The 13,261-nt window shown below is 44.3% G+C and overlaps 1 long non-coding RNA gene across 2 annotated transcripts in view; it reads right to left on the minus strand.

Annotated features, from left to right (window-relative positions):
- Positions 1–3,444: 3,444 nt before the first annotated feature.
- The window catches only part of LOC126512786 (uncharacterized), an 11,086-nt gene continuing 1,269 nt past the window's right edge, over positions 3,445–13,261 (minus strand). The window contains exons 3-4 of one of the 2 annotated variants that reach the window (XR_007595150.1): positions 9,656–9,801; positions 3,445–8,865 (exon numbers count right to left, since the gene is read on the minus strand). This is a non-coding gene — a long non-coding RNA (uncharacterized lncRNA). The remainder of the gene's footprint in view (positions 8,866–9,655; positions 9,802–13,261) is intronic. The other variant, XR_007595151.1, reaches the window with a different exon arrangement.

Raw genomic sequence — 13,261 nt, forward strand, 5'->3', positions numbered from 1 at the left:
TAAAGGGATTTCTGAAAGCACCTTAGGGCTCCGCAACTCCCTGAAAGTAAATGCAGATCTCTTTGAAAGCTCTGGTGTGCAGAAAGGTTTCACTTCAGGACAAGTATACAAATCAAAATTGGCCAGCTCAAGAAGAATGAGACTCTGCAAGGGTCCAGGTGTAAAGTTTTTGCTGTCCTCAGGACAGCATGACCGCCTGATACAGATGACAGCCATGGTATGGGGGTATTGCCAACCAGAGAATGTTATGTGAGCAGCGGCCTTCAGAGTTTCTTGTTGGGCTTTCAAGACTTAGTGATAGATGGAGTCCATGTCATTCTTCAGCCCCAATCCCGCCTCAAGAAAGCTGATTCATGCCACCTGGCTGAGGAGCCTGCCAGGAGTCACCATCAGGGAATAAAGAATAAGACTGTGAAGGATGGGTGAAGACAGAACGTGACTATCATCCCAGCATTTGAGAAAGTTGGAGGCAGGAAGAATGGGGATTTAAGAACAGTTTGGGCCGGGCAGAGGTGGTGCATACCGTTAATCCCAGTGCTCAGGAGGGAGAGGCAGGTGGATGCCTGTGAGTTTGAGGCCAGCCTGCTCTATAAGAGTTAGTTCCAGGACAGCCAGGGCTGTTACACAGAGAAACCCTGTCTCGAATCGATTTAAAAAAAACAAAACAAAACAAAAAACCAGTTTGGGTTTTATAGTGAGTTTTTAAAAGCTGACCTTTGCTATGTGACAGAAGGAGAAGCAAAAGCAGAAGACCCAGACTATCAACAAAGAAAGTCTACGACCCACACGCGTGACTACGTCCATTTTATCTGCTTATGCCTTACAAAGACAGTCTCTATACTGAGAGCGCAGGGAGGGAGTAAAACATAAAACATACATGGTCTGTAATTCTTACAACAATCATGACAAGTTTCTTAGAGAATGATGGAGTGAGGCGTGGTGACACAAACACCTACAATTAGGGCTTCAGGGCCAGCCTGTGCTAAATAAAACCCTGTCTGCAAATAAAGGGATAGAGCTGGGCACGGCGACTCATACCTGTATTCCTAGCACCCAGAAAGCTGTAGGAGGGTTTTGCCTTCGTTATATTTCCCAGCCACACAGATCCAAATAAACTATATCAATTACAACATTGTTTGGTCAATAGTTTGGGCATATTTCTAGCTAGCTTTTATATCTTAAATTAACCCATTTCTATTAATCTGTGTATCACAATGAGGTTGTGGATTACCAAGCAAGGTACTGTCTCCTTTGGCAGCTACGTGGCATCTCCTTGACTCCGCCTACTCTCTCTCTATATATCTCTGTTCGGATTTCCTGTCTAGCTTTACTCTGCTAAACCATTGGCTGAACAGCTTAATATCAACCAAAGAAAGCAATACATATACAAAAGGACATCCCACATCATCCCCCTTTCTGTCTAATTAAAAAGGAAGATTTTAACTTTAGCATAGTAAAATTACATATAACAAAGCAGGTATCAAACAAGAATTACAGTTACAATATTTCTTTGTGAGTCTAAAGTTTCATGTCTAATTTATCTTTTATTAAAACTAAGGAAAATTAACTATCTTCAACTCCATCAAAGACTCCAGAAGGATAAAATATTACCTAAGTAAACAGGAACTGCATTGAAAGCAACTTCCAAAACTCTAGAATTGACAGAGACATCTCACTGCCTGGACAGTCACCCAAAGTTCTTCTCTAATGTGGGGGTATACATCTTCAGCCTACAGGCCCATAGTATCCAGCAGACTTTTCCATGAAGCAGGAAATATGAAGATCTGTTCTGCCTTGTACTGGCAAAGTTCATCAGTTGCTTTCTTCTGTGTCCTGCAAAATGTCTGGCAGTTTCTTCTGTGAAGCAGGAACTCTGAAAGGCTGTCTCATCTTTTGGAAAGGTCAGCAATCACTTTTCTGGGGGTCCTGCATGTCCAGTTCATACAGCATACTATAAAGCAGTCCAGGCAAGAGCAGTTTCTTGCCCAAATGACTAGTCTTATCACATTGAAGGCAAATTCCATAAAAGTTTCTCCAATACCTATCAACCTCTCTTAAGTAATTAATGCTGCCACAAGTAGACATGTCTCACTGTCAAGAAAAGCTAAGTTCTTAAAACATTTTAAATGCAACATTCTACAAGTCTTTGAAAGGTTTGAAGAATACCTATTTATCTGAAATATATCTCTGTACATCTAGAAAACCTAACATGACTACAAGTTTGACTACTATAAATGACTATTAATCTGTAATTTTAATTATACATTACATTTTAAATGAGCTCACAAACACAATACCTTAAACAAGAGGAGAAATACATATAGTGTTAAGTATCGACCTTAAATTTGTATCAATAGACCAAAGTCCATGCCAACGTAGAGTATTCATTTCAATATCATATCCCCCTTTTTCTTAAGACCTTGATTGTGACCATTGACAATTTATAATCAACCTCCTTTAAATAAAAACAAACATTTATAAACAATCATTTTGGGAATTTGGGTGTAGTTCTCTAGACTACTTCCTACTAATTGTTGGACAAAGTATTCTTAGGATTCACAGAGACCTTTCAGGGGAATCTCGTTCCATCAAACCACATTAGTCTAGAAGGAATCCACAGATGCTCATTTCTTGTGGAATCTAAAGCAGAACCTCTTTTCCAAAGTAACATATCCTTAGATTCAAATTTTGAAGTCAAGATAATTTTATATTGGTTTAGCTTAGCCGCCCCCAGAGTCGAATGTCTCTCTGCAGTCAAAAAATTAAAAGAAAATGCAATATACATAATCCAGACTTTCTGTGTACATTCCATATTTACATGGCTTCTTTTTCTTTATTCCTTTAATCTATGACTGTCTGTACTCTTTTATATTACTTTTACTGTTCTATAGCTGTCTGTACTCTTCCTCCCCCCCCCCCTCTCTGTTGAGCCTATGTGCATATTTTAAACACACTGCGTCTCATTTAGGTGTCTTTTATGTCTGAATCTGTCCCATTGTCTATCTGACATCCTTTTCTGACCAGGAATGCTTCTTAAAATGCTAAGCTGGCTTGGACTAAGGCTGCTTTGTCTTTTGGCCCTGTCCAGTCCAACGTGGCAGAGGTATGTTCACCGCCAGTTCTGCGAGCCATGCTCACCACCCCAGCTCCAGGGATGCCCCAGGTCTATGTCACCATTAAGCAACTAGCAGCATGCTGCTCACAAATCCCATCTACGTGCAGGACTTCCCGAAAGAGCCGGAAGCCTTTGTGCTGCTACTAGTACCAGCACCAACCAGCAAGTCATCTCTTAAAGAAGTCATGCAGTTTTTGCTAATGCTGAGTCAGGAAGCCTTCTTCAGTTCCTAACTGCCCAGACCTGAATAATCACACAGAAACTATATTAATTACAACACTGTTTGGCCAATAGCTTAGGTGTATTTTTAGCTAGGTCTTTTTTTTAAAAAAAAAAAAATTTATTTATTTATTATGTATACAATATTCTGTCTGTGTGTATGTCTGCAGGCCAGAAGAGGGCACCAGACTTTATTACAGATGGTTGTGAGCCACCATGTGGTTGCTGGGAATTGAACTCAGGACCTTTGGAAGAGCAGGCAGTGCTCTTTACCACTGAGCCATCTCTCCAGCCCCCTTTAGCTAGGTCTTATATCTTAAAGTAACCCATTTCTATTTAATCTTTGTATCACCATGAGTCTGTGGCTTATTGGGCAAGGTGTTGGCATCTGTCTCCTTTGGCAGCAATATGGTGTCTCCTCAACTCTGCCTGCTCCCTCTATCTCTTCAGATTTCCCACTTGGCTTTACTCTGCTAAGCCATTGACCAAAACAGCTTTATTCATCAACCAATAAAAGCAACACATATACAAAAGACACCCCACATAGTAAGATCCTGTCTCTAAAAGGTAAAGGATAATATGTAGATATGCCAGGAGTTCTGTGAGGACATACAAGTAGATCTTGGAGCCAAGGCTTGTAAGAGTCATGTGGATGCCTGAGAAGGACTGTCCCAAGATGGGAAGGTGCCCATCATCTTTAAGTGACAAGAAGTCCACTATGAGAAAGGGACAATTTGGGGTGAACTAACAGAGAGCAGGAGATTAACAGCAGAATTCTGAGGAAAGAGGAAATGCATGTAGGGCCATAGCCAACAAAGAATTCATAGCTAACAGAGTCAGGCTAAAAAAAAGGGGGGGGGAATGGAGGTCACTGGGAGGAAACAGAGTCCCTCACCTCCATAGGCTGAGAATTGCACAAACAAGATTAGGAACCATATTCCCAGCCAAACACCACCCTGACTTCCTTGTCACCTGTGTATACTATATATAGTAAGGATTCCATTGAGGCTTTTGTTGTTTGTTGACACAAGGCTTCACATAGACCAGGGTACCCCCAGCCACAAAATGATTCTTGTTGTTACTTTATAACTGTAATGTTGCTACTGTTAGGATTTGTAATGTAAACATGTTTTGGAGCTAGAGGTTTGCCAGAGGAATTGGGATGCACGTGTGGAGAACTACTGGCTTAGAGAATAAGAATAAGTATACTAAAACATTCCCACTTAATCTTTGAAATTCTTTGAACAATGTAACTTTGGAGGTCACCAAGCCCCCCCCCTCTATCTCTATCTCCATCTCTGTTTCACACACAGAGTTATATGTGACTCTCTTTAGAAATCTGCATCCACTCCAAGTCATGTGCTACTGTCCATGTCTTCTGTTTCTCTTTCCCTCTCTCTTAATGTCTGTACTGACATCTCTATTAAAACCCTTTTCTTAATAAACTTCAGCTTGGATTCATATTAACTTCTCCTGATGTCCTTTTCTAGGGCGTAAGTCAACAACCTGGCTTCACCAGGAATGGTGACCTCAACTGCTTGGGGGAGGTTGAGATAGGGGACGTGCAAACTCAAGGCCTGCCTGGGCTATAAAGAACTCACCTGTTGCAGAGGATGGCTAACCCATACTAACCACTCCTTGGCTCCTCTAAAGAGAAGTCCTCAGCTTTGCAGGTAACCTTGTGCTTCCTGCTCATGATACAGTATGAAGAAAGGATGTAGTAGACATCAACATGAAAAATGAAAGCCATTGAACTGAGAAATGAGCGTCACATATGCACTGGTGCTTCTCAAAAGAGGGAGCGGCCAATAGAGCCCTGAGAAGCTGTTCTTCGTGATCACGGGGCAGCAGAGAAAGGCAGGCCACAAGGCTAGCAGCACTGTGGCACTGCAGAGGGGTGAAGGCTTCAGACACAGGCGACACCAACCCCCAGAGCGGACCCAGGATGCAGATGGCTGTGGCAATCAGCGGAAACCACGTCCATTTGTATGGAAACTAAAGTATTCATATGTTACATGCCAGCCATGTCTCTCTAAATTTACATACTCAGCAAGATGCATTTATATGTTTGCCCCCACCCCCACCCCCAATCTGTGTAGGAATGTTTAGAGCTGTGTTTAACGTTCACAAACTGAGACTGACCCAAGTGGCCAATGTTATTCTAAAGACCAGTTGTGTGACAGGCTTATGGTCACACAACTGGTCTTTAGAATAATAAATTATTTGGACCTCACAAAATATTGAACAAATGAAAGACATAAGATTCAGTTTGTGATTCTGCATGCCTAATGGCGAAAACAAACTAAACCAACCAATTCTGTGAGAAGAGAAAGCCCACTGCAGAAAGAGTGGCTGTAAGAGGACATCTCGGGACACCATACCGTAGTGCCACATTTGACCCAGATGCTAGTTAAATAGGTGAGCCCAATTTAGGAATAGCCACAAAACTATGTAACGACAGTTGGCATTTATCTGTCTCCATATCAGACAGATGCTTGTGAAAGTAACCAAGAGGCACCCTTGGTGATGGGTCCAGTGCTCGGAAGCACTCTCCCACACTGAGCTGAGTGTGAGACACTTGGAACAAAACACATTGTTGAGCCAAAAAAAAAATGAGAAGGCAATGTATTTGCTCAATTCACAGATGCCATTTCTACTTGACTGGTTTCTTAGACACAGGGTCTCACCATGTTGCCCAGTCTAGCCATGAGCTCCAGCACTCAAGAGACCCTTCCCTGCTTCAGTCTCTGAGTAGCTGGGGCAACAGGGCCTTCTCCTTTGTGCTCAGCTCCATCTCGAGATGCTGAGATTGATCCAAGAGGTCCTAAAGCTCTCGGGAAGAAAGAATCTACTCCAAGAAAAAGTTGGGCAGTTTACGACCATCTCCTCTGTGCTTACCCTGATACCAAAGTAACTTACTGTGTCACAGTGTCACGACGCTAGATGCACTGTGAATTCCACCAAATTAAGCACAGCTTCTCTGAAGCTCTGTAAAAGCCAAGCTCTGTGATACTGGTGCAAGCTTGGAATGAGGAAGACATTGACGAGTCCATTGGTAATCAGGGCTCCTTGCTGGGCAGGTTACCTTGCAGACAAAAGGCCTAGTTTGCCACCGGTAAGCTGAGTGAAACAAAGGACCTCCTGCCGCTCACCACCTGGTAGCAGCCCCAATAGGGGCTGAGATGGGGGGTCTTGTGGCCCCGAAGGAGGGGAGGGGTGCCTTAGAAAAGCTGGGATGGGATAGGAGGAGAAGGGCAGTAGCTGCTGGGAGAAGCCCCTGCAGAATGACCAGAAAGATTAGGGGGTCGAGGGATGTCTATGCTCCGTGACCCCGGCTTCTGCAGCCTGCGGTCAGCAACATTGGTAATCAGAACCCACATAAAAACCAAAGCTCCTTGGGACCCTGAATGAATAATTTTTTAAAGGGACTATTTGAGAACTCTGCTATTGATTAGGGTCACTTTTCCTATGACCGTGGATGAAGCCACTATTTTACAGTCTCCGGCACCCGTGAGTCTCTCACTGGGACTAGTTTACTGGTCCTCTTAGCTCTCCCCAGTTTTAGTCTTTTAAATTTTTCTTTTAATCAATTTTTTTCTTTGAAAACTATTTTTTTAAATTTACTTTTCATCCAGCATTGTGTTTTTTCCACTGTAAAGATAAATTCACCGGGTGAAGTTTGGGTTCACCTCCTGAGGTGACTTGAAACAAGGGCACGCTTCTCTCAGCTTTGAGCTGACTCTGGGGAGCCTTGACTCTTGAGTGTCAGCAGGAAATGCGACCTGCTGCAGGGCCCCTCAGTCCTATCTGCTGAAGAGAGACCCACGTGGGCAGCTAAAGATAATCTGGTTGAGGTAAAGTCCACAAAGCACATATATCCTCACAGCCAGGAATGCCTCCACCCTGCAGAGAACGCCCCCAGGAGTAAAGATGCATGAAGACTCTGGTAATTCCAACAGAGTGAAATGTCGAAAGTGATAGGCAGTGGAAAAACAGTCTTGTTCTGCTTGAACCTTAGGACTGGACATCTATTGGGATACGAAGTGCCTCATAGCAGTGAAGAGAAAAACAGAGGTCTGAAGCAAGTTCCAGCACTTGGGACATGCAGGCTCCCACCAGGAGAGCACTGTCCTTACACATTACGGGCACACAAACCCTCTGATGCTGGCACAAACATCAAGATTGCAAACTGTGGCTTCAGCAGCAAATCTGTCCTTTACAACAAACGGGATACTTTCTGCGGCAGCCTGGCATTTCCCTAAGGTAGCTGCCCAGCGCCTGGGACTTCCATGCACTGGTAAGTGGGCTCCTGCCTTTGGACCTACGGAGGTTCAGAGGACAGCCAGAGAGGAACTGAGCAGGAGACACAACATTCGTCCTAGGTGGCTATGGTGAGAAGAACATATTCAAAGATAAACTCATTCATTCTCAGTCCTAGTTTGGGGAACACTGTGAGGGACCCATTGACAAATGGGGGTCACCAAGGTGAGGAACTTAAGCAGTTTGTGGGGTCGCATCCTGTCTTCAAAGTTACAGACAGGACTTCTTAATGGACTGGAAATTCAATAAGACAATGGCCTCCTGCCTTCTCCTGAGCTCTTTTTAACAGCTACCCTGGCACTTGAAGACACAGCCCTCAGGTGAACTGACCAACAGCTCACCTCCGCCAGCCCACTAGGTACAACTTCGACTGCTAACCTCAAGGGGTATGGTTTCAGCAGCCTGCCTTCCGGCTTCCATTGTTCCTCAGAGGGACAGCACAGATCCCAAGGACGAAGAAATGGTGTGGAGGACAGCCTTATGCCTCTTCCCACCAGCTGCAAGCCAGCCCGACAGAAACAAGCCACCCTTCCCTCCCATCATCTCCCACCATCCTCTACCTCTTCTATCACAAACAATACAATAGAAACCCCCACTTATGGGACAGCCAGCCGCGACAAAGTATTTGTTCAGATTAGCACAGCTGTGAGGTCTTCCTGCCCGGCACAGCGACAGCCCTCCTGGTAGTCTCCCCCTCCACCCAAACAGAAGCATATATATCAGAGTTCCAGACAAACCAGCTTCCAAGAGGTATGTCCATTGCAGACCTGTGCTGGCTGGGGATTCTACCCAAGGACCTGGCTACAGCCTTATCCTTTAAGAACTGGCCCAGACCACCAGGGGCCCTATCTTAGCTTCTTTAGGAGTTCAGCTTCAACTGCACAGGAAGAAATCACGGTTTCAAGGTTTCCACGAGAAATCTGAAGACAAACGCGAAGTGAAAAATTACCCACCCGGAGAAATCAGGCGCTCACGGGATTTTGGACAGAGAGGACACAGAGCTCCAGAGTCCAGATGGGCTCTTTCTTGGCCCCTGCAGCTGGCTGGTGCTAAGAGCACCCTGCATGACAAGCTCCAAGCTGCCTAACCTATGGGGTCTCTGGAATCTTTCTGTTTGAATCTCCATGGTCTGGAGGTGTGAACATCTCCTGGTCAAACACAGCCACACTGGAGCCTTCCCTCACCTGCTGGGCTCAGTTTTCAATCGGCCTCTGTGGGAAAGAGAGGAGATACTGTAAAGTAAGGCCCCAGCAGGAGACAAGCAAGATATGGGTGTAGGTATTGCCAGGAGCCCCAGCAGCACTTGCCTGACAGGGACTGAGGTGGGCTGGGAACAGGAAGACCTGCTGAAGGGGCCCTCTGGATGCTCTGAGCAGGGGAAGCCAAGGCCTCTTTCTTCCCATGTACTCTTTTGGGAGTGGAGACAGCATGTGTCTCTCTTGGACCAGAGCTGCTCAGCTTTCTGCATTTGAGAAGAGCCAGCATCTGAAGCATTGACTACCTGCTACTTTTCCGTGCTGGTTAGCATTAGACTGGCACCAGCAAGCCCACAGAATGTCTTCTTCCCGCAACCACACTTTAATCCTAGCCATATCACTTTACAAATTAAAGACTCATGTGGTCAGAAAAAGAGAGATAAACAGTGAAGATCGATTCAGGCAATGAAAACCTCTAAATGGTTTACAGTGTGTTTAAAAATATATGTAGGCTTGGGAGAGAAAAGAAAAAGAATAAAGTCCTGTGGGAGACTTACTGCTCCCTGGATCAGTTTTGCCCACCCTGTTGCACTTGGCTTCTCCTGCTCTTCTGATCTGTCAAATACTAACTCTGCAAGGAGTTTCTGTTCCATTGTTTCTGTGTTCTGAACATTCTGACTTTTCCACATGTTGCTGTTAGGGACTTTCCGCCTGACCATTAGACCATGGTTAGGTTACCTAGTAAGTTGCCTAGTTACCCATATATACAAGGAGAATTTCCTCCTTTTCCTTACCCTATATTTACCTGAATTATTTCCTTGAATAAACGAGACTTGATCAGAACCCTGTCTTGTCTCCAACTGTTTTATCTCTTGTCCCATCCCATTCTCACTGCCCCTTCCTGGGTCTCCCTGGTTGACCGTTGACTTACCCGCAGGCTGGGGCAAAGTCCTTAAAAAGAGAGAGAGAGAGAGAGAGAGAGAGAGAGAGAGAGAGAGAGAGAAGTTTAGTGTGGTGGTATACAACTTTAATCCCAGCACTCGAGAATTATGGGTTAATGTAAGTTATAAGAGTTAATAAAAAAAATTAAAAATTAAAAAAAAAATAAAAAAGAGTTAGTAAGAAGCCTGAGCTAATAGGCCAACCAGTTTATAATTAATGTAGACCTCTATGTGTTTCTTTGGGTCTGAATGGCTGCCAGACCGGGTGGGACAGAAACCTGTCAACAGCTGAGAAGCAAACCAATATTTGAATAAAACTACACCTAGCAGGACACTGTGGTACACACTTCTAGTCCCAGCTACTTCAGATGATCACTTGGGTCTAGTAGTCCAAGGCCTGCCTGAACATAGCACCTCAAAACACCTTAAACATAAATTTAAGAGCCAGGCATGGTAGCCCACACCTTTGTTCCTAGCATCCTGGAGGCAGAGGTAGGTAGATCTCTGAGTTCAAGGTCTACTTAGTGAGTTTCAGAACAGCCAGGGCTACACAGAAAAACTGTCTCAAAAAACAAAACAAAAAATTAAATTGGAAAATTTTTAATTAAAAAAAAGGGAGACTAAAGCTAATACTTAAAAAAGCAAGAGAATCATTTAGGCTATGCACTGAGGCAAGCCTGGGCTACATAGCAAGACCTTGTCTCAGAAACAAACAAAACCAAAGGTTGGGTATGAGGAGAGCTGGAGATGGTTCAGTCAGTAAAGTGTTGTTTCAGTAGCATGAGGACCCGAGTCTGGAACCCTGACACCCATGAGAAAAGCCAGGTGTGTCTGTAATGCCAGCACTGGGGAGGCTGAGGCAGGAGGATCCCAGCCTTGTCAGATTGCTAGCTCCAGTGAGATGGCCCAATCTTCAAAGTTAAGGTGGAAAGCAGTTACAGAAGATACCGTATGTGGACCTCTGACCTTCACATATATGTGCATGCCCACATAGAACACATACAACAGGATATCGGGGTGGGATGCCGGCCTTCACTTTTGTTGACTGTACTTGTTTGGGCTAGAAATAAATGATAAAGAGAATGTTGTTTGGGGTAAGAGTAGAAAAGGCCATAGGTAGATTTATCTTTATAAGCTTTCCTTTGTGAGGGCTCCCGTAAGGTATACGTTTTTCATGATTTCATCTTAGCTTTTAGGTTTGGCTTTCCCTTGATGGGGGAGAGTCTTCTGTTTTGTGTTAATTTCACTGGTTAAATAAAGAGACTGCCTTGGCCCTTTGATAGGACAGAAAATTAGGTAGGCGGAGTAAACAGAACAGAATGCTGGGAGAAAGAAGCCAAGTCAGGCAGTCGCCATGATTCTCCTTTCTGAGGCAGAGGCAGGTTAGGATCTTACTGGTAAGCTACCACCTGGTGGTGGTACACAGATTATTAGAAATGGGTTAATCTAGATGTGAGAGCTAGCCAGTAAGAGACTAGAGCTAATGGGCCAAGCAGTGTTTAAAAGAATACAGTTTCCTGTAATTATTTTGGGTAAAGCTAGCCGTGCAGGAGCTGGGCGGGAATGGAGCCCACCGCAGCTCATACTACATTCCCTAATGTGTGTAAAACACAAATATATTCAACAAAAATGTAAGAGAGAGAAAGATCTTTCTTGATTTGACACAAAGTTAATGCCATTGTGTGAAAGATCAGATTTTACTACACCTATTTATAAAATGTAAAAGAGAGACTGAATCTGTGATACACATAGGAACAGCAAATATTATGCCCACCTGAGTGTGTGAGCTCAGTGCTGACAGCTGACAACCATCTTACCTTCAGTTCGCAAGCCACAGAACTGGACTGAGTGTTGGCCTAAGGGCACCAGGACACCAGATTAAACAGTGAATTCTAAGTGCACAAGAGGTTTGAGATGGTTCCCATCACATCTCAAAGAATGTGGGCATTTACCCCCACTCCCAACTAAAACCTCACTAACATAACAGGGCAGAGATTAGCTTTAAAGGTCAGAATAAATAGGCCCTGCAAGGAGAAATAGCAGTGCAGTTTTGGAAGCAAGAACCTGATATGAGTTATCTTTCCAGGAAACATGAGAGAATCCAAGTAAGCGGACAGGCTTGGTGCCTCATCCAGTAATTCTACCACTGGAGGGGCTGATGCAAGAGGATCACCTTGAGTTCAAGATCAGTCTGGATTGCATAGTGAGACCCTGCAGAGAAGGGCCATGATGTGACTCAGGTTTAAGAAAGCACGTTGCTCTTCTAGACCAGAGTTTGATTCCTAGCACCCACACTGAGCAGCTCATAACTGCCTGGAACGCCAGCTCAAGGGAGTCTTATCCTCTTCTAGTCTCCAAGGGCACTGAAGTACATACACTCACATACACGCACGCACGCGCGCACACACACACATTCATATACACACTCACTCATACACATACTGTATGTGTCTGACTCTTGTTTATGCTGCGGAACATTTGTTTAATGATGTAAAGATGTGTTGCTTTTGTTTATGCTGCATTTGTTTAACTCTGTGAAGCTGTGATTCTTTGCCTGTCTAAAACACCTGAAGGTCTCTAATAAAGAGCTGAACGGCCAGTAGCAAGGCAGGAGAAAGGATAGGCAGAGCTGGCAGGCAGGCAGAGAGAATAAATAGAAGGAGAAATCTGGAAGAAGAGGAGGAGCAAGAGAGAACAAGGAGAGGAAGGATGTCAGGGGCCAGCCACCCAGCCACCCAGCCACCCAACCACCCAGCCACCCACAGAATAAGAGGGAAAGTAAGAAATACAGAAGTAAGAGAGAGGGAAAAGCCCACAGGCCAAAGCTAGATGGGATGATTTAAGAAAAGCTGGGTAGAAATAAGTCAAGCTAAGGCCAAGTATTTATAAGTAATAATAGGTCTCTCCGTGGGTGATTTATTTGGGAGCGGATGGGGAACCCCCAAAAGAGTCCAAAATCTGAAAGAATAAAACAACTAACAATACATACTTACTCAAACACACACAATTATAAACTTGAAAGAGAGAGAGAGAGAGAGAGAGAGAGAGAGAGAGAGAGAGAGAACGACTAAGTGAGCAAGACACAAGGGCATCTTGTTCCTAGGCTGAGTTCTTAAAAGCTCTAGGGATGGAGAGATTGCTCAATGGTTAAGAGCACTGGCTGCTCTTCCAAAAGACCCGGGTTCAATTCCTGGCACCCACATGGCACCTCACAACTGTTTGTAACTCCAGTTCTAGGGGATCTGACACCCTCACACCAATGCACATAAAATACAGGTTATAAAAAAAAAAAGCATCCGGGCAGTGGTGGCACAAGCCTTTAATCCCAGCACTTGGGAGGCAGAGGCAGGTGGATCTCTGTGACTTTTAGGCCAACCTGGTCTACAAGAGCTAATTCCAGAACAGCTAGGGCTGTTGCACAGATAAACCTTGTCTTCGAGAAAAAAAAAAAAAAAAAAAAAAAAAAAAAA

Source organism: Alexandromys fortis, unplaced genomic scaffold (assembly GCF_014885135.2).
Source record: "Alexandromys fortis isolate MF-2015 unplaced genomic scaffold, M_Fortis_MF-2015_v1.1 scaffold_10, whole genome shotgun sequence".
NCBI lineage: Eukaryota > Metazoa > Chordata > Mammalia > Rodentia > Cricetidae > Alexandromys > Alexandromys fortis.